A 23,490-nucleotide genomic window follows, 5' to 3' on the forward strand; every position below is an offset into this window, starting at 1 on the left:
CATACTCTGTCATAGAAAAAGCTTCACGTCGGATATTAATTCTTGTATTTTAATTAATCAGGGAACAAGCAGAAGGTGAGTGTACTGCTGCGAAGATCAGATTGTTTAGCAAAGAGAATTGAAACAACTGACAATGTTAAGTGTGACAATTCATCCAGGCATCTAAGCTGGATTTATTTTTTTCTTGCAATGCCACTAAGAATTTCAACTGAGATTCCAATTATTCGCCCGCAGCCAACCGGGAAAGTTTAAAGGACACAGTAAATGAAGCTTTTCTTTATACTGTTCGTTCTCAGAGGCTGTCCGCGATCACAGTGCCTCGTTGAACTATTGCAGTGACATGAGAGAGACAGTGTTTGTGTCGTGGCTTTGTCATTTAGAGTGAGGCTGTCATACTTAATGCGATCAGAAGGGAAAGGTACAAAAAATGAACTTTGCTCCAAAACTGACATAATATTCGCGGTAGTAGACATAAACTAGGGTAAAAAGAGGTTCTGTGTTTTGGGAGAAGAGAATCCGAGCGAATTTTTCTGGAATGGAGGTTAAGTGCTTCATTATATTACGTCTTTTTTTTTTATCTCTTTGCCTGTCATGGGCGTGTGTTCAAAGGCAGGAATGGATCAGCGAGAGTATAATGCACCGTGTATTGATAATGAGACTCGTCCCACACGTGACTGCAGTGCGCCACACTCCGCGACGCGCCATGTTGCTGCTACACTGTCAGTATAAAATTATGTATCGAAACCAGCGACCTTTAGGGGTAAAAATAATGATACGTTTTTTATTGTTAAGAGCCGGGCATTGGCAGCCACTTTGATGTCCATGTGGCTGTGCTGCTGTGAACTGTGGAGTGCTGCAAACATAAGCCAAATAACACTGGTGCTGTTTAAAAGGTATTGTGAGTGGCAAAACTACAATTAATGGCCGGCGGTGTATAGAAGTATTATCTCTCTCACTACACAGCCATGTAAAGCGCGAATCATACAAATCATGAAATAATGGAGAGCACACAGCGTGAGGGGAATAAATGACCGTCCATTACATCATGTTATTAAGAATGTCATCAACTGTAATCATGTCACTAATATGATATAACGGCATCACATTCATAGATACTAACATATCCAATCCCAGTATGGTTAGACGGGACATTATGCAATCAGTAATGGTCAGTAGTCCATCACAGGCTGCGGTACATGATGAAGTAAATGCCCCGGCTTACATTTCCTGACGTGTGGGTGCATGAGGCCACGCGACAAATGGGCATCGTAAAGCAGCGCTCGCGTGGCGTTGTGGGAGTGCCACTCCGCCACTCACACTGGTGGATGTTCGGCACACACGTGATGCTCCTTTAAAATGCATTATAATCTCTCCTTTTGTATTTAAAAATATAAGAACATAAAACAAGGGAAGCTGCAAGAAGACGTCAGGCCTACATGTGGCAGTCCTTGTATGAAACACATCTACCTATTTCCACCTATCATTTGTTAACACGTGTCAAATTTGGTTTCATTCTCCACCCACTCCACTTCGCCTCGTGTCCCACAGTTAGGCGCGTCCATCCCCTGTGCTCCTTGCGTTCCCGGGAGGAGTGGAGGCACAGGGAATGGAATCATTCCAGGAAATGAAGGTTCAGCAAGAAAAACTGTGGCTGGGTAATGCCGCGGCGTCCCCACATCCCAGAAATAGTACTGGACGGACCACAAGCCTCGGGGGGACGCGGCGGTCACCCCTTGCTGCTCCCGGGCCTTCTTGTCGAGCTGTTATTGTTGGACGGAGGGCGAGGGGAAGCTGCGCCCCAAAAATCGATTGATCCGGTCGCCCGTCTGTTAAATTCGGTTTCTTCAAGTGTAGCTGCTGCTCGCGACGCGCTCTGTAGGACTCCTTCATGTTGATATTCTCTCCACTCCCGCGCTCTTCTCCTTCCTCGTGTTGTCAAGGTGTTGAGTAAACGTGCAGCCAAGCGTGGCGATGAAAGGTCGAGAGAATGTCAGAAGTGACGTGAATGAAGGTGCACCAGTCCATATATATATATATATATATATATATATATATATATATATATATATATATATATATATATATATATATATATATATATATATATATATATATATATATATATATATATATATTCGTACTATATTGACATATAGGTAAATAGCTAGATAGATACTGTATATAGATAGATAGAATGAAATAGATAATGCGTATCACGTTATCCATCCAACATACATGTATAAATACGGCCAGCCATGGAAATAGTTTGGCTAGGAGCCAAAAATGTTACTAATTCAGTCTATGGTCGCGTCAGGCGCATGCGTGCCTCTGGTGGAGTCAAGGTCTCCACATCAACTCCACAACCCTGGATCGCCACAATTCCGCCTCTCGGGGGACAGCTCAGGTCACACACAGAACAAAAATACAGTAAATTAAACTGTCACAAACTTTTCCATCGGTGTCATTACTTTTCCATTAAGAGTTTGGGAAGAACCACTTAAATAGCCAAGTTTGTAGTACTGCAAACTCTCCGGAAAACAGTAAGCCATTTATTACAAAGCTCAGAGGAGAGTCGTTACCGAGGTTTCCATGTCACGGGAAGGTTGTTGCACCAGAGGGCGGAAGCTTTTTGCCAAACCATAAGTTTATTTTTTTAATTTGTATGAGTTTGTTTAAAAGCATTTCCAACACGCGATTAATGAAATGTCTACATATTTGCCCTTCCTTTCTCTTCCCTTCCCTACCCTTCCCTTCCCTTTCCTTCCTTCCCTTTCCTTTCCTTTCCTTTCCTTTCCTTTCCTTTCCTTTCCTTTCCTTTCCTTCCTTTTCTTTATCTTTCCTCTTCCGTTCCCTTCCCTTTTCATTTTCTCTCTCTCTCTCTCTCTCTCTCTCTCTCTCTCTCTCTCTCTCTCTCTCTCTCTCTCTCTCTCTCTCTCTCTCTCCATTTTCCTTCCCTTCCCTTCTTTTCTTTTTTTCTCCCTTTTCCTTCCCTCGCCTTCCCCTCTCTTCCCTTGTCTTCTTTTCATCTTCTCCCTTCCCTTCCTTCCCTTCCCTTCCCTTCTCTTCCCTTCCTTTCTCTTCCTTTCCCTTCCCTTCCCTTCCTTTCTCTTCCTTTCCTCTTCCTCTGCCTTTCCTTCGCATTTGCCTAAGCCACCTACACTCTCCAATCCCCTTTCTTTTCCTTTCTCATCCTTCCCTTATCTGTTTACACGCTTTCCCCTTTCTTTCCCTTCCCCTCACACCTTCCCTTCACAGCTCCCCGCCCCTCCCCTCAGGTGTCGTGCCGCCGCCCACTCGTCTCCGCCTCTCTCCGGTCACGCCATTCACACCAGAGGGAGCACCACGCCCCCTTCCCGCCCTCACACTCCACGCCATGACCCTTCCCTCTCCTCACTGCCCAGCCTAACTTTTCGTACTCTCTCCCAACGGGCGCCCTACACACAGGTGCTGCTCCCTTAGCACGCCAGCCTCCAGAGAGAGAGAGAGAGAGAGAGAGAGAGAGAGAGAAAGAGTTTACATAGAAATACAAACTATACAAACTTCAGAACCCAGTGGACGTGCCTCGCTGCTGAGCCTAAAAGATTTATCGTTGCTTCCCCGCGTGCTGTCCACGAGGTCACCAGCATTAATATTCTTTTTCTCCCTACTGGTTATTTTGTATTTAAAAGGTACCATTACAGTAGAGAGGGAGACCTTGGCAATTGGTATATATTTTTCGACGAAGTTTGGTTTCAGTAGTTTTTTTTTTGTTTACTCTCTCTCTCTCTCTCTCTCTCTCTCTCTCTCTCTCTCTCTCTCTCTCTCTCTCTCTCTCTCTCTCTCTCTCTCTCTCTCTCTCTCTCTCTATGCATTACGGTCTTATACCGCTTTTTTTATTTATTTATTTATTTATTTATTTATTTATTTTTTTTTTTAGGAAAGGTTGAAGGTTAGGAGGTAGAGAGGAAGAGGAAGGGGAGGATGAGGAAGTACAGTACGAGAGAAAAAGTTGGTGACCCTTCCATTCATTTATTCATTCATTCTTTAATATTTCCTGACCGTTTATCAAGTTGGTTTCATGACATCTTTTTTTTTTTTTTTTTTTATCTCGAGAGTCATTATGGTCTTCGTTTCATTCATTAATATTTCATAGCTAGTATTTGACATGTTGATGATTAACAATAATATGCTTTTAGTTCGTCCAGTCTTTATTTCCTTGAAGCTTAAGAATTCTGGGATGGATCATGGATTTTTTTATGTATTTCCTTATTTATGCATTTATCTATTTGATTTACGTGTTCTTTTTATTTTTTATTATTTTTTGTAGGCATTTATCAACCTCACCATGTCAACACAACAGTAACAACATTAGTTCGTTTGATATTCAATTCCTTGAAACTTTAGAATTCTGGATTGTGTCACGGTGCATATTTCTTTTTCTTTTTTTTTTTATTCCAAGGAAATTTTACATAACTAACACAAGCATTATCATTGTCACCATTACAACACGCCAATAACAACCCTTGCTCGTTTGATGGTTATAATCCAGAAGCCTTAGAATTTTAGGATGTGTCACTGAGTATTTTTTCCTCTTTTTTTTTTCAATTTTTAAGAAGGTTAATATGACTAACACAAACATAATGAACCTCACCACTACAGCACAACGCTAACAACTCTCGTCTGGTGTTAATATAATCAACTGTCCACCACAATCATAACTTTTTCAGTGCGGGAAATGTCACCGTTATTATTATTTATTAGGTGTATTAGTATTAGTGTTTGAAATTGCATCATAATCACCATTGTTATAACTCTGTGTATTGTTACTCTGTTCAGTTCTATTACTATTGTTCATACCATTTTGTTATAGTGTTTTTTTTTCTATTATTATTATTACTCATTTTCCATATTGATCCTGTTATCATTACATGTACTGATTCTGTCAACACCAGCAATCATAATTTTAATAGCCATCATCATCATCAACAATTCCCGTACTATTGGTAAATATATATAGCTTATTATCATCACTAGCAGAGGCAGCATCAATATCATCATCATTAACATCATCATCATTATCATCATCTCCATCATTTTCATCATAATCTTTGAATATACCTAACATCATCATTAATAGCACCACCACCACCACCACCACCACAATGATCATCAAGTACAAAAACACCACCACCAGTACAAGGATCAGTATAACAAACCACTACTAATATCAACATTATTACCATCATTAATTAGTGCCGAGCTAATAGGTAGAGCTTTAAAAGATTAGAGAGATTGATGAATGAGAATGGCGGGTGCAGATAGGTAGGCATGTTTCATATAGGAACTGCAACGTGTAGGACATGACTTTTTTTGTACCGTTCTGTGTTATCTTATGCTCATATGTTCATTGTTACCAAGAGCAGTAACCATTGCACTAGCACCAATAATCGAAGTCGAGTCTCAAACTTCTTCCCATGTTTTATGTTTTTTTTTTTTTTTTTTTTTTTTTACGAGTAATTATCATCAAAACCAGTAACCCTTTAACGAACACCAGCTTACTAAGTCGTCACGCAAATTTCTTCCATCACTTTTTTTTTTTTTAGTTCCCCTAGCCAGCCTCCTTATGCTATCAATGCTACTTCCCATGTTTTCTTATATCATGTTCTTTATTATCAAGAACAGCAACCATTTCACGAACGCCGCCTAACGAAGTCGTCTCTCAAACTTCTTCTCTCACTTAGTCCCGCAGCCAGCCCACGTATGCCATCCCTGTTCTGCCTGCAAGCAAACTTTCCAGCGCAAACTTTTCAGTCTCACGTCCCCACCACCTGTTTTGGGCGCCCCCGTTCCTCGACTTTCCTTCTCCCGCCGGGGCTCCTTCAGTCAGTCTCTGCTTCCAACTTCTGCGTACTTAGTGGGAATCTTAATGTCAATGGGATCTTCTTGTTGCTCTTGTCGTTGCTATTATTTTTGTTTCCCTTTTAATTGTTGTTGTTGTTGTTGTTGTTGTTGTTGTTGTTGTTGTTGTTGTTGTTATTATTTTTTTTTTCTGAACACAGCCATGAAAAGGCCATTATTATTATTATTATTATTATTATTATTATTATTATTATTATTATTATTATTATTATTATTACAGGGTTTTTAATGGTCATATTTTGGTTCTCGTTTTCATGACGTGACTGGTTTACCTGAGAGAGAGAGAGAGAGAGAGAGAGAGAGAGAGAGAGAGAGAGAGAGAGAGAGAGAGAGAGAGTGGTGTGGCAATAAACATTCATGAGGCGTCGCCACAATTAGTGATTAATCATTCTGTAAATGAACTTTTGTGTGAGTAATTGGCACAAAATTTGCTTTAGTTCACAGACTTGATCATAATTGCATACCAGTCAGTCAATATTTATGTACACATCACACAGACACACAGGCAGGCAGACAAAAGCGTACGTACACATGTATAGATCCACCTACACACACACACACACACACACACACACACACACACTATAGCACACTAAAAAAAATAAATAAATTTACATTATAATTTTTCCCATCCATTAACGGCGCTTCATTAACATTCTGCGTAATTACTCCCGCTGGAAATAATAATCTAGTAATAATGATAATAATAATAATAATAATAATAATAATAATAATGATAATAATAATAATAATAATAATAATAATAATAATAATAATGATAATAATAATAATGGCCTTTTCATGGCTGTGTTCAGAAAAAAAAAAAAAGCATGTAAGGGGTGGACATGATGTGAGAGAGAGAGAGAGAGAGAGAGAGAAGGGGGGGGGGATCTACACAGACACCGCCGATTTTCATGAAGATATAGGGGTAACTAAACTGGCTTGGGTATGTGAAAGGGATAGGACAAAATTACTGATAAAAGAAAATACCTATTGCAGATATAATGTAGAGTCCTGTGGGAGACTCTCTTTAAACTTAATTATTTTATTAGAAATTTTAATATATAATTCTAAAAAAATGACACTGACAGCAAAGGAGTAATTGAGTAGGTAGGTTTTTTTTTTTTTAATTGCTTGCTCTACTCGTCGTTATTAAAATGTTCTTTAATTACTGAGATAGCTCTTTTCATGTACAAGTCATGTAGATCAAGAGCAAGAGCAACCACAGAAAAAATACATTGTTTCTCAGCTTACTTTGTTGTTGTTTAGGGAGGTGCCTCACCATGCTGTGTTGTCCGCGACGACCCAGGGAGTGTCTTGGTGAGCAGCCATCTCATTGCATTCCAGTGTCATAACCTCCACCATTAGAGGCTCCGTGCCATATCATTCAGCTTGCTACACCATCACCGCCATGTCATCCAACAATAGGCGTAATAAAACAATATAGTAACATGATTTTCATAATAATCATATATCAAGGTAGTAAAAAAATAATCAGTATAAAATATGCGTGAATGAGTATTGCAGTAATTAAACAAAGACAAAGGGTGGCTGGGGATTAACAATGTTTTGTTTCCTGATTGCAGGGAACTGTCAAGTGTGGACGTAATTTTAATGAGCTCAGAATGTAGTGAATAATGAATATACGTGATCAGCCGCGTTTTATGACATTTCAGTCCTTATGACAAGCTTTCACCTTGCAATCATCCAATTAGTTACTAAGTATAACCATTCGCTTATCCTAACGTCAGGCTTCGGGCGCCTCGTTACACATACAGAGCATTTGCCCCGTATCATCAAACATATTGCTTAAAGAATCTTTTTTGCCTGAAGAATTGCAACCCTTGTTCAGAAACTGCTGAATGTGAATATTCCTTTGCTGACTGTAAGTAAGAGGGAAAAAGATTAATTGATAATGTAACCCTGTAAGCCTGTGTGTGTGTGTAACACACACACACACACACACACACACACACACACACACACACGGTCACACCCACTCTCCTGTATTAACTACTGTTGGTTTAGGCAGCTTAGTGTGTTTGCCTTGGTGGTGCATACTGGCAGGGCATTCACGGGTCTATTAAGAATCAGGGCTCGTCCATACGTGTACCTTCAAGAACATATATACTGCATGTATGAGAGGGGCCTGCTGGGTGACGGGGAGGCGGTGGCTTTTGTGGTCAGCGCTTGGACGTGGCAATCTCGATGACAAGGGTCCGAGTTCTGCAGAAGGGTGGTCATATTGTTTGCCCCTTAGAGCGCTTTATGTGTCTTCTCATCTCCTGCCTTCCCTGATGGTTATCCTTCCCTTGTCTTTTTCCATCCACCGTCTCCAAGTCTTCTTTGGTCTTCCCCATGTTTATCATTTTCATGTCTTCCTCCACCTCACTTCTTCCTCCACATACTATTTCAAGGTCTTCTTCGGTCTTCCCTATGTTTATCATTTTCATGTCTTCCTCCATCTCACGTCTTCTTTCACATACTATTTGCAGGTCATCTTCGGTTTTGACACTGTTTATTCTATTCAGGCCTTCATCCACATCGTTTTTTTTTTTTTTTTCTTTCTTTCTTTTTTCCACACAGTCTCCGGGTCTGATGTCCTTCCGACCACCTCCAGCTCTGACGCTTTTTCCCTCCCCCACAACAAATATAAACAAAGCATTATAGGGTACCCCCCCCCCGGTAGCCTGCACTTAGCAAACCACTCTAACCCTAACATTACATAAAAAAAAAATACCGAAACGATTAAAAAAAAACACATATAACCAGCAAAAAATCATATCTACGCCTCGGTTCCCTAAATATCTATTCAGCTTTAACTCCCGAAAGAAAATATGTTTCCGTAAAGTTCCAGGGAAAAAATAAAGTTTTCTATCCGATTTGGTGCTAGAAATCTTCATTCCCGGAGCAAACTTTCTACTTTATACTCGCCGGGGAATTACCAGGAGCGGGAAGGGGGAAGATGTTCGTGAATGCTTCGTTCGTAGGAGGCGATGTGGAGGAGAGGCGGGAGAGCAGGAAGGGAGGGAGGGAGAGAAGTGTTGATATTAGGAAGGGATGTAGTCGTGCAGGGGAGGGAGAGAGAGAGAGAAGGAGGGAGAAAGAAAGAAGCGAGGGAGGGAAGAGAGAACAGTGCTAGAAGAGAGAGGGAGAGAAGGGAAGGAGGAAGAGAGAACTGCTGACGGTGGGAAGGGTAGTGGAGAAAGGAGAGAAAATGTAAGGGAGGAGAGGAGAGGGAAAGGAGGAAGGGATGAAAGGAAGGAAGGAAGGAAGGAAAAATAGTGTTTAAATTGGGAAGGGAGGGATGGAAGGAAGAATAGGAATGGAAGAGAAAGGGAAATAGAGGGGAGGAAGGGAGGGAGCATTGCTAGTATTATAAAGTGGAAGAAGGGAGGGAGAGAAGGAGGGAAGGGAGAATGATACTGGAGAACGGAAGGGAAGAACAGGAAGGGAGAGAGAAGTGCTGATATTAGAAAGACTAGTAGGAAGAAGAGAGGGAGAGGGAGAGGGAAGGTAGGACAGGAAGAATGACACCGGAGAAGGGAGGGGAGGGTGGAAGGGAGGGAAGGAAAGAAAGTAATGAAAGACTGAAGAGAGAGGGAAAATAGTACTGGTGAGAGAGGAGGAAGCCAAGGAGGGAGGAGAAGAGGAGAAAGAAAAAATATATATCAGTGGAAATGAGAAACAAGTAAGAGAAACAGACGGGAAGAAGACACCAAGCAGAACCAAATGAAAGAGAAACACACAAAAAAAAAAACAAGAGCAACACGAGGTAACAAGAGAAGAGGAAGAAGATGAAAAAGAGGAGTAGTGAGCTGATGCAACATGACAGGAAATGGAGGACTGAAGGAGAGGGAAGGAGGGAAGGAGGAGGAGGAGGAAAAGGAAAATGAGGATAAGAAAGCGAGATGTAGCTTTCCTTTCACGCGTGTTCGCCTCCGCACCATACATTTATTCATGCGGGCGTGAAGAAACTCATCAAAACTCGTCAATTTGTAGACAAGAGAAAGGCTGAGAGGGAAGGGGAATTGATGGGTAGATGGATGCTGGAAGGTAGGTAGGGAGTGGGGTAGGGAGAGAGGGAATGGTAAATGGATGGATGAATGGATGGAAAGAGATAGGGAGTGAGGCAGTGAGGGAGAGGGAAGAGGGAATGGATGGGTAGGTGGATGGGTGGAAGGTATGGATTGAGGTACGGATATAAGAAAACATAAACAGATGGATGAATGGATGGATCGATACAGGGAGGGAATGGATGGATGGAGGAGTGGATGGAAATTAGGTAGAAAATGAATTACGAAGTTAGGGAAGGGTAAATAGATGGATGAATGGATGGATGGAAGGAGGGCATGCGTGAGTGAAGGACAGCGGGATGAATGGACGGAGGGAAGTAGGGAATGAGAGTAATAGATGAATAGAGGGATAGAGAGAAACTGAAGAAGTAATGGAGGGAGAATGAATAGATAAATGGACAGAGGAAGAGAGAGAGAGAGAGAGAGAGAGAGAGAGAGAGAGAGAGAGAGAGAGAGAGAGAGAGAGAGAGGGGAAGGAAGGAAGGAAGGAAGGAAGGGACGAAGTAACAGAATGGTATATGGAGAAAAAGTAAAAAAATGAAAGAATGAAGGAAGGAGCAAAAATGAAAGACAGATAGATGGATAGAAAGTAAAGATATATGAGAAAATGAAATAAGGAAGATATTTACAAATAGATGGACATACATGGGAACAGTACAAAAGCGAGAGAGACAATACAGAAAGAAAAGGAAAGACATAGATGAATTGTAAGAGACGAACATAGTAAGAGAGCGAGAGAGAGTTACAAGTGAGAGGAGGGCGCGAGAGAGGACAGAGACAAACAGAGGCGAGAAGGTGGCCAGGTTAGGTTGAAGATGGAGTGTTAGAGGCCAAGGAGAGACGTTGGGAGCAAGCACAGCACAGTAGAAGGCGGGGCAGGACTTGAGAGTTAGGACAAAAATATTGCCTAGAGGAACCAGAGACAAAAGGAAAAGAACAAGAGCCTCAGAATACACGAAGGTTTACAATAGTTAGAGATGCTTGGTTGGGAGGGACGGGGGGTAGGGGAACTTGAGAGAATGAAAGATAAAGGATGTAGGGAGAGACAGGGGAGAGAAATGTGCGTGCCTATGTACTGCAGAGTAGGTTGGGTTAGTTTTCAAAGAGGAAGTGCGTTTCCCGTGAGCTGTGTTGGAAGGGGGGAATGAAATGAATACGCAACAGGAGTAAAAGGGAGGAAAAATACAGGTAAGGTAGATAAAGAAAAAGTAAAGTGTGTGTGTGTGTGTGTGTGTGTGTGTGTGTGTGTGTGTGTGTGTGTGTGTGTGTGTGTGTGTGTGTGTGTTGGCCAAAAAAGGAAAGGCCAAAAAATAATACATGATAGAGGAAAAAAAATTGGGAGGAGAGGGGTGGGGGGAAACGGTGCACTAAAAGCATATAACAATTTTTCCCCTCCGCACACCCTCAAAGGGACGGTGGAGGCAAAGTAATTTCCGCGCAGCACCTCAGCCTCCTGCACATCATCTCAATCCATCACGCCTTCAACCACCGCCACCCTAAAAAAGACCTCCGGGCGGCAATTCAGCTACGAAAGAATCCAGAATAGAATAAAAATCAAAGAAAAGAGAGAAAAAAAAAAAAACCTTTCCCACCATCCACAAGAGACCATTTCAATCATTGCTTTCGACTGAGATCTGATTACGAACATCCGAGGAAAACCAAAGTGAACCCGTACAACGAAGAAGACGCAGAAATCCACATCTTCTTTTAGCAGACCCACACACTTAATCTCACAAACACGAGACTGGAAAGACGAACTAAAAAGAGGAACTGGGGAAAGCGAAGCGAGCGGCAGCCAGCGTATAGGTAGGACTCCAGCGTAAGTAGATAGGACTCTCGTGTTCCTGTGATGAAGGTATCGGTTATGCTAAGGATTCCCTGGACGCGAGGCAGGGAAAGAGGGAGCTCACTGGGACCTGAATGATGGGATCCAGCTCAGCGCAGATTGTTGGGGAGGCGGCGCCGTGACGGATGATGGAAAGGGGTGAGAGAGAGGAGGGGGCTGGAGAGGGTGGAGAGGTTGAAACTGCCGGGGACGGGAGATGGTATGGTGTGGATGGAGAGGGGAAGGTGAAATACAGTGTGGTAGAGTTTGGATAAGACAGGAGAGTGGGAGTGTGGCGTGGCGAATCTAAAGCGAGGTAGAATGAGAGAGAGAGAGAGAGAGAGAGAGAGAGAGAGAGAGAGAGAGAGAGAGAGAGAGAGAGAGAGAGAGAGAGAGGGAGGAGTGGAGTGGAGAGGAGGTAGAGGCAGGCTTGTGAGGCAGGAATGCATGAGTAATGAGACAGGCGGGCAAAATGTGTGAGGCTGGTGAGTCTGGCAGGCAAGGAGGGAGGCAGGCCAGAGGAACGGAACGTGTGGAAGTAAGTGGCGCGGATCAAGTGGACCACTCCATTCAGAAAGAGGAGGAGGAGGAAGTGAAAGAGGAAGTGGAGGAGTAGGGGGAGGGAGAAAGTCGAAGAGGAAGTGGAGGAAGAGGAGATGGAAGTGGAAGAGGAGATGGAAGTGGAAGAGGAAATGAGGGAAGAGAAGGAGGAAGTGGAGAAACGTTTAATAATACACTTCACTTAAATGCTTACCAATGGGGAAAAAATAAGAAGTAAATGTTCAAGGGGAAAATATAATATAAAGATGTATTGTTAATTGTCTGTGAATGAGAAGGCATGAAAAATTCACGTGCCACAGTTAAATTTTTCATTGGTAATCGTCGTTGTTATTCGGTAGTGTAATAATATTTGTAATTATGATGATGATGATAAAAAGGACAAGAAGAAGAAAAAGAATATGAAAAAGAAGAAGAAGGAAGAAAGGATACTAACAATTCATGCTACTGGTACTACTACTACTACTACTACTACTACCACCACCACCACTATCAATACTACAAAAACAAAAACACCACCACCACCACCACCACCACCACCATCAGACAACAGCTGCATGGATTCCCCGCGTTAATACTACAACGCGCAACAAAACCAATGAATGGCACGGGCGGATACCGATAAGCGTCAGTGTTACCGTGAATCAGCGCATCACACGCAAAACATACACACAGCATACGAGTACATACGTACATATCACAGTGCCATGACTCACACCTGACCCCCAGCCCACACAGCCTATACAAAGCTCCAAACGTCCCCCCTTTTGCATATGACACCTCTCTCTCTCTCTCTCTCTCTCTCTCTCTCTCTCTCTCTCTCTCTCTCTCTCTCTCTCTCTCTCTCTCTCTCTCTCTCTCTCTCTCTCTCTCTCTCTCTCCCCCTTTTCTACTGGTACCTTCCCTTCACTCACACCGCGCCCTTCACTGTTGTGTTAGAGGTGACGGGTCTCTGGGATGCGGTGTTGCGGTTGTGGGTTGGGTACAGGAGGACTGACTGGCGTGAGATGGAAGATAGATGAGACTTTTGCTACGTTTCGGATATGAAAGGACTAACTGGCTTGAGAAAGAGGTGAGAGAGGTTCTGTGTTTTAAGTCTTCAGGAGCTGTCTGGTGGAGGTCAACTGGTCTTCTTCTGATGGCCCAGACACAGAGGTCCCATATTTCCTCTCGAAAAGGAGGTACAACTATGGATTGATCAATAATGTGTTTGGGATCTAATGTTTATGTTTTATGTGCCGGGTTCGATTCATAACGTGGCGTCTTTCTCTCAGCGCTCAAGTTTGTTTGTGGTTCTGTATCAGTTGCTCTATATTTCAGTGTATTGAGTGTGTTGTTGTCACATCGAAGTTTGAGGTGATACAAGTGAGATGGCTCTAGTTCAAAGAAAAGCTGGTGGGAATGTCTTAGTTTGATGCGATACAAGTAGGAACGTCTTGGTTTGAGTTGATATATTTAGCGATCTCGTTATTTACTCACGTTCTCAAGGCTCTGCTAGTTGTACCTGGGACTGTTTCTTGACAAGGCCTCATTAGTTAGTCAAAGATCCCGGTCTGGAAAGTGTTGGTTGTTGGAGGGCTACAAAGCACCAGGAATTTCTAACAAAAATTACATCGTTCCTGACAGTGGCCTCTTTTACTATTATGGTCTTCGTTTGTTAAGATTTAGAGAACCTTAAAAAAAAAAAAAAACAGATAGGAAGTAAAAGTACGGAGAGGAATACCTTTGTTCAACCTCATGTGTGGCCAAGGATTCGATCTATAACAGCTGCTACCAATAGCTACGTGTCAGATTAGATAAACCATGAGCAAGGTAAAAAGAAGAGAGTATACTGGGATAAACCTTCTGCAATGTGAGAAAGACTACCTTAGGAGATACGACATGAAACTGTAACATCTGTTGCCATGAAGAACGAGTTACTATATTTGAATCCACATGCAAAAGAAGGGAAAAGTAACATAAGGAATACGTTAATCTCAGAAAGAGGTTGCCTTGCCTTCAGTCTGAAGCTCAAAGATGAATAATAAAAAAATGCTAGACCATGACATATATTGCCATTAAAAACGAGTCACCATAGACAAACCCACATACAAAAGAGGGAAACGCAACATAAGGATACAGGTTTCCTTGATCTGAATCTGAAGGTCAAAGGGAAATCATGGAAAAAGCTTAACCATACCATCAACAGCCATGAAGAACAAGTCAACGATGAAAAACAAGTCACTGAAGATAAATCCCCATACAAAAGAAAGGAAATGCAACATAAAGAACACGTTAATCTCAGACACAGGTCGCCTTGCTTTCAGTCTGAAGGTCAAAGCTGAACATCAATAGCTGTTAAGTACGAATTATTATAGACTCACATACAAAAGAAGGGAAACGTAACATAAGGAATACATTAATCTCACACACAGTTCTCCTTGCCTTGCCTGGAGTTTGAAGGTCAAAGGTGAATCATTAAAAAGCCCAACCAGAGTTACTTGACGCATGACTCCCTGACTCTCGTTAAGTGAGTCAGCTCGAGAGGCAAAGATCATATCGCAATTTTCCACCCTTAAAAATTTTGCTCATAAAACATTAATATATATATTTGCATTAAGAACTCTTGCATGACTTCAACCAAGGAAGGAAGCAGAAGGAGAAGGAGAAGCAGGAGGAGATCTCTGCTTCTTAACCGGCGAAATTTTCTTGGATTTCGAGACCAAAGTGATGATAGTCTGCGATCCACGCCAGGCAGAAAATGGAGCAAGGTACGGACTTGGGGGCGAGTGGGAAGTGTGAGGTTAGGGAGGCAGGAGAGAAATTTAGACTAAAGTATATCAGAGACAGAGAGAGAGAGAGAGAATAATAATATATAGGAGAAATACGAAAGACAGCGAGAAAAGTAAGAGACTAAGCAAAGCACGGAAAAGGGGAGAAGAAGAAGAAGAAGCCACTTTCCCGCTACTGACAAAAACACACTTTACACAAACTCCGCTTCCTTGGGAGAAACTTTTGCCTCGGGGGGAAAAATACGAGATAAGCGTTCCCGTCTCTGCTTTATCGCGCTAATTGGGAAATAATTCGCCTTCCGTAGCCCCTCCCCGCCGGATAAACTGTGCGGGCGCCGGGTCCTTCTCTTAACCTTACGTTCCGAAAGTCTCTATCTTATTCTTTTGTTTACCGAGACGCAAAATGATGTAATAAATGGCCGACAACTTAATTCGTAAATGAGACAAGTTCAGGCGGTACTAAAAAAAAGAATGTTTGGAAAAGTCGTCACTCTTACTTTACATTGTACGAGTATTTGTTTTATTTATCAGGATGCAAAATGATGTGTTGAAAAGAATCGATATCTCAGTTCTAAAAGGAAATAAGTTAAAGAGGTATTAAAAGAACTGTCTAGGAAAGTTGGCTCTCTTACCTTAATTTGTACGAGGCTTTATTTTATTGTTTTGTTTTATCATGTTGCATAATGATGTGTTGAAAATTTTATATCTTAATTCTTATGTTCAAAATTCCAATCTCGTTCTTAAAGGAGGTATAATAAAGCGACACAAAAGAAATGTTTGGAAAAGGTGTTTCCCTTGGTTTACATTGTACGAGTTTTATGTTTTGTTGTTTTATTTACCAAACTGCAAAATGTTGTGTTGAAAAATTCGATATCTTAATTCTGAAAAGAGAAAAGGGATATTGAAAATTTTGTTGCTGTTTCTCTCGTCTTACTGCACGAGTGTGTGTGTGTGTATGTTTTACTTGCCATAATGCAAAATGATATATCCGATTTCTTAATTTGAAAAGGAATCAGATTAAAGAGCACGAAAGAAATTCTGGAAAAGTCATGCCCGCGGAGGTAAAAATCGAAAAGAAAAACAACCTTAAGTTCTCTTTTACTTCAAGACGTCTTTACTTTAAGGTGTTTTGATGTGTTCCTTCTGCAGGCGGCAGAGTTACATTAAGGTGGAAGAAAACGAGGTAATGTATACACTTCTCCAGCCCTTACCGGTGCACAGGAAAAATAGTCGAAAGTTACGTAACATAGCAAAATATTTCACTGTATTTAGCGTTTTTCAGTCAATCTTTATCAGTCTCAAGTCTTCTGATCTGTCAAAAACCTATGAATAGTCGCATTTTCCAGGGAGATTGATAGCAATATAAATTATAGAACAAAAATAGTGAATGGAAATAAAAAAAAAGGCTTAAGTGATAATTAATGATGGAAAAAAAAGCCTTAAATGATAGTAAGGGTGATGATAGAAAGAATACCATAAGTTGGAAGTAATGAAATAATGGTAGTACAAAAAATAATTGAGAGAATGCAACGAAAAAAAAAAAAAAAAGCCTAAAGAAAACTATGGAAACAATAAAGGAAGCTGGAAGTGATAAAATAATGCTAGAACAAATAAAACTCGGTTGAGAAAAACTAGGCAAAAAAAAAAAAAAAAGCTAATAGTAAAGAAAATCATAGAAAGAATAACCCAAGTTGAAAGTAATGAAAAAAGAACAAAACGAAAAAAAAAATGACTAAAGAAAACGAGGTGAACAAGTAACCCTAAACTAAAAAAAAAAAAAAAAGTACCATTTTTCCCTTTTATTGTGTGTGTGTATGTGTGTGAGTGTGTGAGTGACTGAAGGCCTTAACATGACATTGGCACTCCATACAGCAGGGGAGACTGACCCTGCACTAGTAGAAGGTCAACACAGGGGAAGGGGAAAAAAGGGAGGGAAAATACAGAAAGAAATATATGACCGATGGGGGAAAAATGGACAGTGAGGAATAAAGGGAGATAAATCTTTCTCTTTTGCCCTCAGGATGGTGATGTGTAGGGAAAAGTTTTGGTGAAGGTTTCGAGAATGGAGGACGAGAAGCGAAGAGCAAACCTTGGACATACGTATTTTTCAGGTTTCTTTTTTGTTATTTTATTCTGTAGTTGTAAATGGTACTGGATATGTGTTTGGATATGTGTTTGACTGACCGACTGGTGTTTGTGTTTTGTAGAGCACACACACACACACACACACACACACACACACACACACACACACACACACACACAGTGGTAATTGTATTAGTAGAAGTACTAGTAGCTTATTGTTTATTGTTTATCGTCAAATGACAATTATATACATGAATAAACATATACACATTCACAACTCATTACTTTGTTGAGCATGAGCTACCTGGCCACCACAAAATTTAAATTAATTTTTAATGCTGAGAAGTACCACAGTGATAGCAATAATTTATAAATGGTGATAGTAGTAGTAGTAGTAGTAGTAGTAGTAGTAGTAGTAGTAAACATAAATACCATAAATACTCACCATCATTATCCTTTTGAGAAACACCAGTTATCTCCCTTGAAATCACAACACACTTCACAAACTCAGTAAGATAACCTCGAGAAAACATTGCTCTCATAAACTTCACCTTCCTCCTCTGAGCTGACACTGTGACTAAAATTTCTACACTAACATGAGAGTGACAGGAGAAACTGGTACTGGTGGAAGGTGTTGGCGGTCACGAGGGAGCAGCCGTCTGACACCAAGCTGTCTTCGGGCGTCCAGGAGCCTGTCAGGAGTGCAAGGCGTGAGTGGTGATGGACGAGGACCCGCTTAGAAGTACGAGTTGACTCCTCTCGTTATTATTATTGTTATTGTCATTATTATTATTATTATTATTATTATTATTATTATTGGAGCGTGAAGGAAGACGGTCAAAAGCACCAAAAACTGAGGTAAAGACTGATATTTTGCCGTATCCCAGCTGAAAATAATGAGATAAGTATACAATGGTTCTTCTGGCTATCATTATTTTTAGACGTGCAGGAATTACACCAGGAAGACCAGATATTGGGGGAAATTCTGCTGTTTTGCCACTTCCAATTCTTGAAGATAATAAAATAAGCTTTTTGTGGTTCTTCTCGTTATGATTATTATTTTCATGGGTGAAGGAGTCCAGTCCACAAAAAAAAAAAAAAAAAATAGAGATGCCTGCTGGTTTGCCATTTCCTCGTTAAAAATCTATATATAAAAAAAAATTCATCTAGAGAAGGGAGTCCAAAATAGAGGCCAGTGTATTTCAGATGTCCCAAGAGGTGTTGAAGTGAAAATATAGTGAACGATAGGAAATGCTGGACGATTTAAAGTCTTCGTAGTGGTGAAAATTAACTCCTTTGTAGTCGCTTTTTTATTATTTTTTTTTTTAATCATTTACAATTTTGCGTATGTTTATACTGCGTCCTCTTAAACAGTTTTTTTTTTTTTTTTTAGAAAAGAAAAAACGTATCCTCTTATTTTTTTCGCTGTGTCAATGCAAACTATTTTTTTCCATTGCTCTGAGCGCTAACAAAGGACTATCATAACAGTAAAGGGTTAAATAATGAAGGGAATAAAAAAACTTGTGTTTGTATCCACGTTTTGAAAACATTCCGAGGCATTTACTTCTTGCTATTGATTTTACTCTTTTCACCTGTGAGGAAAAATACACCCCGTGGAAGAAATTAATTTTCAAGGCCTGAACGTCATGAGTTTGGCCCTATTGAGATTATAAAGCAACTACAAATGTTTATGTGCTCGCTTTACTTAACAATACCGAAGAATCGCGATGCATCACCTGCTACAAAAAAAAACAAAAGTACTTGGCGACATATCGGATGCTCGCCTTCATTGTGCTGTGGTGTGTCCAAGGTCGCAAAGGTGGTGTAACAGTCAATAAAACACTCTTGTTACCTGACCCATGTGTTCCCTGCCTTGCGTTTTGGGAGTGTTGCTTTTGTAGCGCTACTCCGTGATGTGATTTTTAGTTCTTCTGTCTCTTTATTGTGAATCTGTTTTTTCGTCCTTGTTTTCATTCTTTGTTTTGTTTTTTTCTCTTATCTGCCAAACTTTATTGATTATTTCCTTAACTTTTTCAATTTCTGTGTTGACAAAACAAATCATCCCGTTATATTTTCTTTTCTTTCTGACTGTTGTAAATTTCCATCCTTAGTATATTTGTTGAAAACAAGGAAATAACAAATTCCTATTGATGGCATTAATCTGTACAGAAGTTAGATGTATAATTGTTTTACTATTTACCAGCATGACTGTATGTATGTATGTATGTAGGTATGTAGGTATGTGTGTGTGTGTGTGTGTGTGTGTGTGTGTGTGTGTGTGTGTTGATATCAAAACACGGTATGCTCTATGGAGTACAGATGTATATACGTATATGTACCGGTGTATAAAAGTACTAGGATTGTCATGTGTAGTTTTGATATTCTAGTATAATTAAGAATTGGTGTTGTAATGAATTATCTGTATATATCTATCTATCTATGTATCTACAAAAACGTCTATCTAACTATTTATGTATCTATTTATCTATCTATCTGTCTGTCTATATATCTATCTATTACCTATATCTATCTGTCTATCTATCTATCTGGAAAATTGGTAGAGCTTGCAGGATCACCGCCATTTCCCCTGTCCCCGTCACTCTCCAGCATTGCCGGGAGGAGGTCAAGGAGTCTGAGACAAGCCACGGAGGAAAGGATTGCCTTGTTTGGGCTCAAAGTTTGGCAAGTTTTGATTTGGTGCGGCCGAACGTTTGGGCGTCACTTAAGTTGTTTTGACGACTTGGAATGTCTGAACTGCGAGTGAAGGAAAGTGAGAAATAAAAGGGAAAGAAATGGAGATTATCAGAAGAAGACCAAAGGAAACACAGTAGTTATAATTCGTGGCAAAAAAAAAAAAAAAAAAAAAAAAAGTTAAAAAAAAAAACTATCTTAGGACATTCTGAAACACTTCTGGCGAACACGTCCACTGCATTCGAAGGGCTCCAGTTGAAATTACACGGGTTTCCAATGGTGGTTTTTGTGATTCTAGTGACAGATTAACTAGAATTCGGCTAATCATCTCTGGCCCTTGAAAATACGTACATAGTCACAGTGAGAGAGCGAAACGATTCAGAATAAAAAGATTAAAATAGGTATTGCATTATCTTTACACATTATTATGAAGGGAGTTTCAGTGAGAATTCTTGGGATACCTTTGTCGCCCAAGAATAAACATTTTCTGGTGCTCTGGTAACTCGAAGGACCACATTCTGAAACACTTCTGCGCCGCACCTACGTATTCACAAAAGGCTTTAGTTGAAGTTACACGAATTTTTAAGGGTGTTCTTTGTGATTCTAGTGACAGATTAACAAGATTTCTACATTAGGAAAATGAGAAACACTCTTTGAGAACCATTGAAAATAGTCGTGGTGAGAGAGCAAAGCGTTTCTGAATACGGGCCAAGGCGAGGTGTGGGGAGGAGGTGTGGATGCTGGTGCAGGATGAAACGTGCTGCCTGACATCTCAATATTGCTGCCTTGATGGGCTAATCTTCCCCTCAGCTAATTGATTCCCAGCACAGCAGAAGCATCACGTGACCTCCTCTCCTCCAGCCGTGTGTGTGTTTGTGTGTGTGTGTGTGCGAGTTAGTGCTCGGTTCAGTGTTTCGAAATATATTCATTCGAGATAAGCATGCAAATATTGACCCATAGTTTGTCTCTCTCTCTCTCTCTCTCTCTCTCTGGTACACACACACACACACACACACACAGCGTCACCCTGTTAGCCTCCCTTCCTCGTAGTTTCATAGTTTTCCCTATCACCCAGAGGGACTCATTTGCCTCGCCGCACCCAGCCGTCACTCACTAGGAGCATGGAGGAGGAGGAGGAAGGGAAAGAGGAGGAGGAAAAGAAAAAGGAGGAGATGGAGGAGGAGGAAGAAGAGGAGGAGGGTGCGGCAGAAAATTGTCGAAAAAGTAGGTGAAAATTATTGAATCTGAGAGGCAGATGGAGAGGATTAAAAAGATCTCTCGATGTGACAAGGAACGTGCTGGGGAAATGTGACAAGGGATGAGGAGGGAGAGACGGTAGGTGACAGGGACATTGAGAGAGAGAGAGAGATAGAGAGAGAGAGAGAGAGAGAGAGAGAGAGAGAGGTCCCGTATTCTGAAACCCCTTGCTCTCTCACCACGATTATTTTCAAAGGCCACGGAGATGATCAGCCCGGTTCTCCGGAGTGTTTCTCCTGTTTATAATGTAGAAATCTTGTTAATCTGTCATTAGAACAGTAAAAACACTCCTATAATCCTATATAACTTTAACTAGTAGGGCCTTTTGAACGTATTGGAGGTGCGGCGCGGAAGTGTTTGAGAATATGGTCGAGAGAGAGAGAGAGAGAGAGAGAGAGAGAGAGAGAGAGAGAGAGAGAGAGAGAGAGAGAGAGAGAGAGAGAGAGAGAGAGAGAAAGGAGATGCATTCTAAACCCACCACATCTTCAGACTCCAGGAATCCATACGTTTTCCATCGTTTTCCAGGACTTCCTCTCCTGCCCGGGCCATCGACGATCTCTTTACCGGCCAAATCCCTCCACAACCAACCCTCCCATTCATCTCTACAAACCCGTGTCTCTTTCCTTCCCTCCGCACTGCCCTCACTCAGCCCCGCCTTCCCGCACATTTCCTCACCCTGCCCGCTCAAGTCAACTCCGTCAGTCACTTAGTCAGTCAGTCACCCCCATCCATCTCTCCAGCCTTCCTTCTCCTTCTTCAGTACTCTTGTCTGCTTGGTTCCTTCACGCTTCGCTAAATCGTGGGTATACGTACTCTGGTTTTCTTCTTCATGTCTCGTTTTCTTTTCATTGCTGCCTTACTTTCGGTAGAATTCGCTGTTTTCTTTCATCGCTATCCGTAGTAGTAGTACTAGTAACAGTAGCAGTAGTGATGGTGGTGGTGGTGGGGGTAAGATTGTTCGTTTCACTTTTTTTTTTATCAGCGTGTGATTTTATCTCTATTTTCAGGGGGTTTTTTTAAGTTTTGTCTTTTTGTTGCGTATTTTGTTTAATATCCATAAGAATCTCTCTCTCTCTCTCTCTCTCTCTCTCTCTCTCTCTCTCTCTCTCTCTCTCTCTCTCTCTCTCTCTCTCTCTCTCTCTCTCTCTCTCTCTCTCTCTGTTGTTGTTGTAACATATATTATTTTCTTTTCCATTTAATTTTCTTGTCCAGTTCTTCATTTTCTCCTTTCTCATCTTCATTAGCTTCTTCCCCATCTCCTCCTCCTCCTCCTCCTCCTCCTCCTCCTCCTCCTCCTCCTCCTCCTCCTCCTCCTTACTCTCTCCGTGTCATCCTCCTTCTCTTCTGCTTTTATTTTTTTTTTTTTCACTCCTTCTTCACCTTTTCATCGATGCCCTGCCTTTTTCCTTCATTATCATTATCATTATCATCATCCTCATCATTTCCATCCCTGTCTTGGTCCTCGTCCTCATCCTGCCTTAACTTCCAGGTTCCCCGGAGAGGCTTTGACCTTCCCCGTGGTTCCAGCTCGCTCCCGCTGACTAAATTAGATTTCCTAATCCGGGGTTCTGACTGAGAGAAGCCGACCGCCCGCTGCCCATCCTCCTGCCCTCCCTCCCGCCCTCCCTCCACTCACCGTCAGCCATGCACGCACCGCCCAAACACTCTGCATCCTCATCCTCGCTTATTCCAGCTTCCCCCGCGTTCCAGCAGACTGTCCGTGGTCTATTTAGAAACACTTGTTTCTGATGCTGCGTGCCTTGTTGAACGTTCCCTTTCTCCTTCCTCTTTTTCTTTTCCTCTTGTGCCTCCGGTGAACTAAGCGGCCACAACTGTAAGCTGAAAGGGGGAGCTCTGAGGCAAAACAGGATGGATAGAGACAGCTTACGGAATGGGAAAGGAGACCAAGACAAAGTGTAGCCTGGGCACACAGAGGGATTACCACCGTCAGCCAGTACACTAAAGATACAAGTCCCCATCGCACACTCCACATTTACAACCTCCGCCTCGCCGCAGCTTCCCCGTCTCATACATCATGTCGAAACCCATAACATCCCTCGTCTTGTTTGCATGGCATCAAAGTGCAGCCCATCTCCGAACAGCTCAATTTCCCTTGCAAGATTCGCTTAGCCTTCCACCGTCTCATCCTGGTTCCAGCGCCTGCCTCCCTTCGCCGCTATATCTCTCTTCCTGTCCCTGCCGCTCTCCCGGGACAGGTCTCAGCCCCAGACAACGCCGAGTTTCCTCTATCCCCCTCTTGAGTCGGGTCCTCACGCCCTTGATTTACTTCCCAGGCGGAGGGAAGGCGAGGAGGAGGTGGAGAGCAAGG

At 41.7% G+C, this 23,490-nt stretch overlaps 1 long non-coding RNA gene across 1 annotated transcript in view; it reads left to right on the plus strand.

The window, feature by feature from the left end:
• LOC135090185 (uncharacterized) overlaps nucleotides 1–23,490 on the plus strand; it is a 260,934-nt gene that overhangs the window by 168,220 nt on the left and 69,224 nt on the right. The gene's annotated exons all lie outside the window — the stretch shown is intronic.

Source organism: Scylla paramamosain, chromosome 3, assembly GCF_035594125.1.
Source record: "Scylla paramamosain isolate STU-SP2022 chromosome 3, ASM3559412v1, whole genome shotgun sequence".
NCBI classification, from domain to species: Eukaryota; Metazoa; Arthropoda; class Malacostraca; order Decapoda; family Portunidae; genus Scylla; species Scylla paramamosain.